The following is a 9,134-nucleotide window of genomic DNA, read 5'->3' on the forward strand; positions in this document are numbered from 1 at the left end:
TTATGTAGAAAGGTAGTGAAAGATGTCTACTTTAATTTCCAATAAGTATATTTTTATTTCTCTGACAGCCCATCAGAACTTACTTTCTGGATGTCCCTCGTATTTATTGCCAAGAGTGAATGGTTTGTGTCATGAGAGCTAGAATCGAGATAATATTTATGGGAAATGTTTCATAAATGAGTATAAGAAATGACAGTTATGTTAAGGGTAAAAGAATGAAGTAACTGATATTCTGGACATAAGGCAGGATTGTCAAGGTGTTCTTGAGAATGTAGTGGAAAGAACGAATGATAGTGGATGAAATATAAATGATAGTTTGAAGGAAGTGGTTGAAAGTAATAATGTGGATAATGAGATGCCAGTACGGAAAGAAATTTCACGCTTGCTCCTTCAGAGGACAAAACATGAGCTCGAGCAACTGCAAAAATGATATGATTTCATGAGAAAAGCATAAAAGGGTGAGAAACAGAGAGAAAAGATATAATATTGTATGTGGATTAAATGGTAAGAGGTATACTTAATGACAAAGTGACAAAAGCATGTTTTCCAAGTGCAAAGATAAAGGATGTTAGTGAAGCTTTACATTTGCAGAAGAAAGAAGTGAACAAGTTAACTGTTTTGGCAGTCACAAATGATTTGAAAGGTGAGAAATATGCAATGAGAGAAAATGTCAATGAGTAGTTAGAAGATGAAAAAAATGAACAGTAAGAAAGAAAAGTTCATAAGTCTGTTGGCTTGCTATGATATGACAGAATTAAGAAGAACGGTTATGATTGCCAATAAATCAATGAGAAGATTGTGCTGGAAGAGTGATGTGCAGAATGAATTTGATGGATGTAAGGATCTGTATATGCCTGATAAATTGCACTTCAATGATTTTGGAGTTAGTGCTTGAAAAAAGTGTTGTTCAGTGATAGTTGGAAGCGGAAAACCAGAGAAACTATAGATATTAGTGGCTAAGTAATCAAGCATGCATCTAGCCACCTCTGGGACAAATGCATCGGAGTGCAGGACTGACTCTGCAGAAATAACCATCCCTGGGGTAGCTAAGTATGAGTGTGGGAATGATTGTAAAGAACTGAGTGCAGTTTCCCAAGGTTTCATATCTGAATGGGCAAGTAATGACATTATGTAAGTGTAAATGTGAGCTCAAGGGGATCGTGTATGCTCAAAAGCAAATAGGGTAGCTATACCGGTTATTGAACCATTGCAATCAACTAAGCACAGAACTTAAACTGCTCCTATTCATGATGTTCATTAGGATGGATCCTGGTGCGTAATGGTGAATTCAAGTCTCATCCATAGTAATAAATCTAAGCACAAAATTGGGTTTTATTTTTGTTAAAATGCTCCAAGCATTGTTCAGGGATTATCATGCAAGTGTGTTTTTGATCTGCTGTGAGTAAGCGCAGCCCATCTTGCACAAAGCTTTTTCATATGCAATTCTTCATGCAAAATATATCCTACACATTCTTTTGAAATGCTTATAGTCTCAGCAATTTCATGCACTTTGACTCGCCAGTCATCCAATACCATATCGTGCACTTGATAAATGATTCCTGGTGTTGTTACACTTTTTGGACATCCTTCACTTGAATCATCTTCAAGGCTGGTATGGCCACATTTAAACTCGGCAGCCCATTTCTTAATTGTTGAAAATGAAGGAGAAGAGTCCATAAACTTTTATGAACTTCGAATGAATTTCTTTTGGCATTAAACCTTCTTTTACAAAGAATTTTATAACCACACGATACTCGATTTTATCCATTTCAAGGGATACAGACAACACTTTTGCTTCACACAGCTGTATAAAACAAACTACTTGAAAGAATGACTTGCAATTTTACATGGATGATTATGATGAACTTAGAAAAAAAAAATCTTGCCGATAGCGTTGCCATTTATGGTCGAGGCTGAGAAATTTTCAGAATACCCCAGTGTATATGGCCTACATTAAGCAAACATTGTCTGCCTACATTTGGATCAAGGATAAAACAAAATATAATTTCTTGGCAAAGTAGTCTGTAACACTAAAAAGAAGATATAATTCTTGAATTGTAACTAATTTCAAGTAGCATTCAGGAGGCTGTTTCAAATTGCTAAATTGAACAGTAACTACACACCACAGTCCCATAAAAGGTTTTAGTAAGGAAAAAAAGTAGAATTCTGAGTCATTAGAGAGGGCAGCTCTAATGATGAAGAATCCCAAGCATATAGAAATGTTAATAAGAAAATTTTGAGAAAAGATCAAAGCTAATAATAAAGATACATCCCAATGATTTTTTTCTGTTCAGGTTGTGGCCTGGTCATTACTAACAATACATTGCAAGAAAAAAACATGCATAAATGAGGAAAACGTCTTGCAGACAGTACAGTAATCTACCATTTATCCAACCCTTCAATTATCAGAAGAATAAGTTTGGTTAATTGAAGGATCGAATAATTAAAATACAATTACATGGTGCTCTACTAGAAGTCAGTTGACATTCAAGGGTTGGTTAATTGAAGGATCATTGTTTAGAAGGTCAGATAAATGGCAGATTACTGTACTACTAAATACTAATATCTACACACTGATTCAGTATACAAGTGCATATAGCAATCTGGGAATAATGAGCATCTGATTTTCAGTAGATAAAAGTGCATAATGCTTTCAGATGTGAACTGAATAAATCAAATATATAAATATTACTGGAAGAAATGAAAGCTGACAATCATTATAGCAAACACTGCTATAATGAACTAACTTGAACTAACTGCCAAAAAGTCTCAGTCAAAGCCAACAGCATCAATAATATTCACCACATTACACCAAACCATTTTTTACAAACCATTCTATTGTTTCTAGGGAGGTCTCATATATTTTTATTACAGACAACTCCAAGGAGTCCTTAGACTCATCGAGGGAGGCCCTAAACATCATGTCCATCACCAGGACCGGCGCATAGTATTTTTCTTGTGTGTGCGATTAATGTTTGCCGCCTTTCCAAAAAAAAGTTTTTTTTTAATAAAATGTGAATAAAACGAACAGGAAATAAAAAACAAACAAAAACCACTTTACAGTATAATGTTACCTACGGATTAGTCCTGCTTATACAAATTTTTTCAAGTTATATAAAGTTTAAAAATAACATAAAATAGTAATATAAAGTTAAGAGATTTATTCAAATATTCCTTACATTAATTTTGCTAAAAGAGACTCATCTGGCTTTCATTTTAGCAAAATCCTGTCACAGTACATCAATGTTGATAGACTGAGCAATATTATTTTCTACTGAAATTAGTGCCAAACCATTTAGTTTATCTTGACTCAAGCTTGATCGCAGTAGTTCTTTATTAATTGTAATTTAGAAAATATTCACTCTCCCTTAGCAACTGAAACGGACAAAGTCAATAGTAATCTCAATGGAATCAGTGAATTTCCAAAGAGTTCTTCAAGGTTGCCGATTATTTTGTGTCGCTGACGCCACCCTAACAGCCCACTAATATAACAGGCTCGAATGTCGAGAAGAATGAGTTATCAGTAGTAAGCCGACTTTTAGGGCCGGACCACATGCATCTGATCCGATTAAAATTAGGATACGGCCCTTACACGGAACTCAACAATTAATCATAAGTTGATTTATAATACATCAAAAAATAAAGAACTATTTTAGGTATATTTTCGTAAATTTTAATAAAAAATTACAGTGATATAATGGAGTCCAGGACACAATTTCAGAATTTATTTGTTCGTTTCCAGGAAGATCTGAAGGGGTCCGAATGGAAGACGACGTACATTCATAATTTTGTGTACCATTCATAACTGGTAATTAGTTTACGGAATTAACAACACATAAAAAGTATATTAATCAAAGGTAACTTTAATGAATAACTTCTATATTTCGGCAATGTCACGTTGCCATCTTCGGGAACATAAATATATGGTATGTGCACGCAGGCACTAACAAAAGCAAATGAGGAAGAAAGCAAGAAACTACTATTGTTCCTAAAGTCCTAATGGTGCCCTCTGGCGGGCTAATTTGGTTGTCTTGGCCATTGGGCTGAAGTTCTCATAACGTATGTCTCCCACATTTGGGGTAGTTTCATGCATCCAAATTTGTTGAGGTTAGGAACGTTTTTTAGAGCTGCTGATGATTCCTTGAACAATCTTTCGTATTTAAACTTGCTGGGGTGTAATATTTTTGTTTTCTTCCAACGAATTCTATGGTAGGTATCTAAGGCATGGTCTGCCAGCCCAGAGTGGCTGTATTGGTGAAACCGGATGTAGTCTTTGTGTTCCAAAATCCTGATATTTGCTGTTCTGCCTGTTTGGCCAAAGCAGTACAATTTGCAGCTACAACTGGCCAAAGTACGACAGTTTACAACTGCAAGGGACCTGGTATACACCAGGTAGGTTTAGGGGAAGTGGTTGGTCTTTGGTAGAGCGGATAAAGGACGCCAACTTTTTATATGGTCTGTAACAAGAAGTAAGGTCATATTTTTTGAGGATATTGGTTATTTTCTCAGAGGTGCCCTGGATGTAGGAGATGGTGATAGATTTGGTGTAATCTTTATTGTGGAGGTGGGGGGGGGGGGGGTTGTGGTTTACTGGTTTTAGTATTTTTTGAAATTTTTTGGGGTTATAGCCATTGGCTAAGAAAGTGTTGAGGATGTGGTTCAGTTCCATAGTCAGGGCCTTGTCATCTGAGCAGATTAATTTTGCCCTGTTATATAGTGTTTTTATCACCCCATATTGTTGTGAGGGGGGGGGGGGATTGCTGGTGAATGTATCTGCCAGTGTGGGTGGGTTTTCTGTAAACAGAGAAAACCAAAGATCCATCAAGCTGGGGGGTGATTAAAGTGTCTAGGAAGGGGAGGGTGTTGTTTTCCTCATTTCCTAAGGTGAACTGGACTCTGGGGGGTTGGTTGTTTAAGTGTATTAGGAAGGAGTGGAGTGTGTCTGAGCTATGTGGACAAATAGCGAACACATCATCCACATAATGAAGCCAAATAGTGGGTTTTTGTGGGGTGGAGTCTAAGGCTTTCTCTTCAAAGGTCTCCATAAAGAAATTGGCCAAGGGTGGGGAAAGTGGTGAACCCATGGATGTCCCCCCTCTATCTGTTTGTAGAACTTTCCTAGCCAAACGAAATAGCCTGAGTTCATTGTGAACTGAAATAGAGTTGAGATATCAGGAGGAAACGTGGCTTGGATGAGCTCTAGTGTTTCTTTGAGTGGGACATTAGTGAATAGGGAGGAGACATCAAAACTGACTATTATGTCAGTGTGTTGGAGTGTGAGATTTTCTATACTGGCTTTAAAGTGGGCTGAGTTTTTCATGTGTGATGGTGTGTTGCCAGTATAGTGTGTGAGCGTTTTGGCTAAATGTTTGGCTAATTTATATGTGGGGGAATCAATGCCATCCACTATGGGACGTAATGGCACATTTTGTTTATGTATTTTTGGGAGTCCATATAATCGGGGGGGTCTAGAGTTATAAGGTTTTTAGTTTGTTAGTGATCTACACAGGCCAAGAAGTGACTTTCTTAAGGAGTCTATGGAGAGTTCTAATCTGAGAGCTGGTGGGATTATATTCAATAGGGAGGTAAGTGGTACGGTCTAGTACTAAAGCATTAAGCTTTAGTACTAGACCATTGAGCACCACAACAAGAAGTAATTTCATTGAGCACCACAGTGGTGCTCAAAGAAATTACTTACTTCTTGTTACAGACCATATAAAAAGTTGGCATCCCTTATCCGCTCTACCAAAGACCAACCACTTCCCCTAGACCTACCTGGTGTATACCAGGTCCCTTGCAGCTGCAAATTGTACTACTTTGGCCAAACAGGCAGAACAGCAAATATCAGGATTTTGGAACACAAAGACTACATCCGTTTTCACCAATACAGCCACTCTGGGCTAGCAGACCATGCCTCAGATACCCACCATAGAATTCGTTGGAAGAAAACAAAAATATTACACCCCAGCAAGTTTAAATACGAAAGATTGTTCAAGGAATCATCAGCATCTCTAAAAAACGTTCCTAAGCTCAACAAATTTAGATGCATGAAACTGCCCCAAATTTGGGAGACTTACATTATGAGAACTTCAGCCCCAACGGCCAAGACAACCAAATTAGCCCGTCAGAGGGCACCATTAGGACTTTAGGAACAATAGTAGTTTCTTGCTTTCTTCCTCATTTGCTTTTGTTAGTGCCTGCGTGCACGTACCATATCTTTATGTTCCCGAATATGGCAACGTGACGTTGCCGAAATATAGAAGTTATTCATTAAAGTTACCTTTAATTAATATACTTTTTATGCGTTGTTAAGTCCGTAAACTAATTACCAGTTATGTTTGACCAACGTATAAGCCTTGCTACTAGAATATATGTACCATTCGTTGTTTGTTTAAACTCCTATCTCATATTTTTTGACATCTTTTAGGTGCCTTTTCTTCTGCGGGGCCTGTGTATATTGCACACGCCACCAGCTGGGCCTGTCCATCATAACTATTCGACATTCACACAGTATCTATCATACTTTGCCTTGAACTCATTCACTGTCATAGCACCCACAACAGGCTATGGCAGCTTATTCCACTCATTCACCACTCTAAAAGTAAAAAATCCCCCCTAAACTTCACCTCCCTATCCACCAACACTCCCAAGTCCCTGGCCTCATCAATCTCCTGGAGTACAGTTCCACCAATGTGATATACTGCTGCTAATCTTTTCACACCAAAATGCATAACCTTACATTTTGCCACATTAAATTGACATCCATTCTCCTTAGCCCACACCTCCAATCTATCCAAATCATCCTCCAAAAGTTTGACATCATGTGCATTCACTATTGCTCTACCCAACTTTGCATCATCAGCAAATAAATGAACAGTTCCTCTCAGATCCTTTCTTATATCGTTAATGAACAAATTAAACAGTAGTGGTCCAAGAACAGAACAGAACAGAACCCTGTGGCACACCACTAGTCACAGGCCGTCTTTTGGACTCTACTTCTGAATAAACTACTCTCTCATATCTCTCCATCAACCACCCTCCTATCCATCTCACCAACCCTTTATCCATCCCCATATACTGCAGTTTACTGATTAGAATTCCATGTGGTATCCTGTCAAAGGCCTTAGCCAGGTCCAGCAGTATCACTGTAAATATCACTGTAAACCCATTACCCTTATCCAATTCAGCCATCACTGTGTTATAAAACCTGAGCAAGTTACTGAGGCATGATCTACCCTTCACAAAACCATGCTGTGCCACATACAGTATCTCATTTTCATCAATCCATTCCTACATTTTACCCTTGACTACTTTCTCCAAGACCTTGACAATGACTCCTGATATGCTGATCGGTCGGTAATTTGCAACAGTAATCTTGGATCCTCCTTTATGCAGTGGAACTATTTTCCCCTCTCTCCGCCCCTATGGGACTAAACCAGACCCAAGACTCAGATTAAACAATAAGGTCAAGGGCACTGACAATTAGTGAACAGGCAGATATATTTAAGTCATCTGCAAAGACAGAGAATTAAGAACACTATCAAAATTTTAAGAGGTTAAAGAAAAGAAACAAAAACAAGAAATAACATGAAAAGTTCCAGGCTAGTAAGTCAGCATGTGCTTTAAAGAATAAAGAAGAAAAATTAACAAACACTATGTTTAAAAACGTGGTACTCTAGAACACATTCACTGCATCCTTTGAATCTTTTATTAGTCTTCTGATGCAGTGAATGTGTTCTAGAGTACCACGTTTTTAAACATAGTGTTTGTTAATTTTTCTTCTTTATTCTTTAAAGCACATGCTGACTTACTAGCCTGGAACTTTTCATGTTATTTCTTGTTTTTGTTTCTTTTCTTTAACCTCTTAAAATTTTGATAGTGTTCTTAATTCTCTGTCTTTGCAGATGAATCTACCATTGCTTTTGAATTTTATTGACTTTTTATTGACTAAAGCATTTGATTCTGTTGACAGGGAACAACTATGGGAAACACTCAAACTTTATGGCATTCCACCTAAACTTATCAGGGAAATCAAGGCACCCTACCAGGGATATCAAGCCACAGTACTAGTTAACAGAGACAAAACAGACAGTTTTCCCTTCACCACAGGAGTCCTACAGGGAGATACTCTGGCCCCATATCTCTTCATCATAGTGACTGACTATATTTTTAAATTAATACAAGTTAAATCTGGAATCCTTATCAAAGACCCATATATACAGGCCTGAAGACCTGAGCTTTGCAGATGATAAAATCCTCATTGACTCCAACATTACAGATGCCCAAAACCAATTCAACAGCCTTAGGAGAACTGCAGAAATATTTGGACTAAAAATAAACTCCCAATACACAAAGCTATTAAAAAATCAGATATATGGGCACATCTATATAAATCAAAATGATCATCTTGAAGAAGTAGAGGACCTTGTATATCTTAGATCACACATCTCAGATTCCTTAACAGACATTAAAACAAGAAAACAGAAAGCACTGCAGTTCCACAGAAGTCTTAATAAAGCATGGAAATCAAGTCTCATCTAAAGAGACGAAGATTTGTCTTTACAAGTGAACCAGCCAGTCTCTCTTTCTGTACAGCTCCCAGACCTGAAACATCTCAACAAAAAAGTGACCAATATTATAAATAGCTTTGGAACTACTTGTCTAAAAAATATCTTGGATTACTCCTGGGAAGACCACATTCTCAACTCTACTATATTAGATGAAACCCAGCAAGAATCTCTAGTCAGCACTGCTCAAAGAAACCAAATAAAATGGCTCGGCCCCCAACTTAGACATTCACCATCTGTACCATTCTAAATAAATCCGCTACAAGTCTGCAAGATTCCCTGACTAAATTGAATAACTGTAGTAATAGATATGATATGAAAGTCAGCAATAAAAACACAAAGACAATGAAAATAGGCAGAATCATTGAAAATGTGAACTGCATTGTGAATGGAGAACCTATAGAACAAATACAACATTTCAGCTACTTAGGCACGATTTTTAGTGAAGATGGTAAATTAAATATGGAAATAGACAATAGAATCAACAAAGCTGGTATGGTAGGAAGTCAATTGAATAAATTCATATGGAATAAGAAATAAATTAGTCATAACACTAAATTAGCTGTA

The sequence above is a fragment of the Typopeltis vanoorti genome, chromosome 9 (assembly GCF_054136105.1).
Source record: "Typopeltis vanoorti isolate ZY-2024b chromosome 9, IOZ_Tvanoo_1.0, whole genome shotgun sequence".
NCBI classification, from domain to species: domain Eukaryota; kingdom Metazoa; phylum Arthropoda; class Arachnida; order Uropygi; family Thelyphonidae; genus Typopeltis; species Typopeltis vanoorti.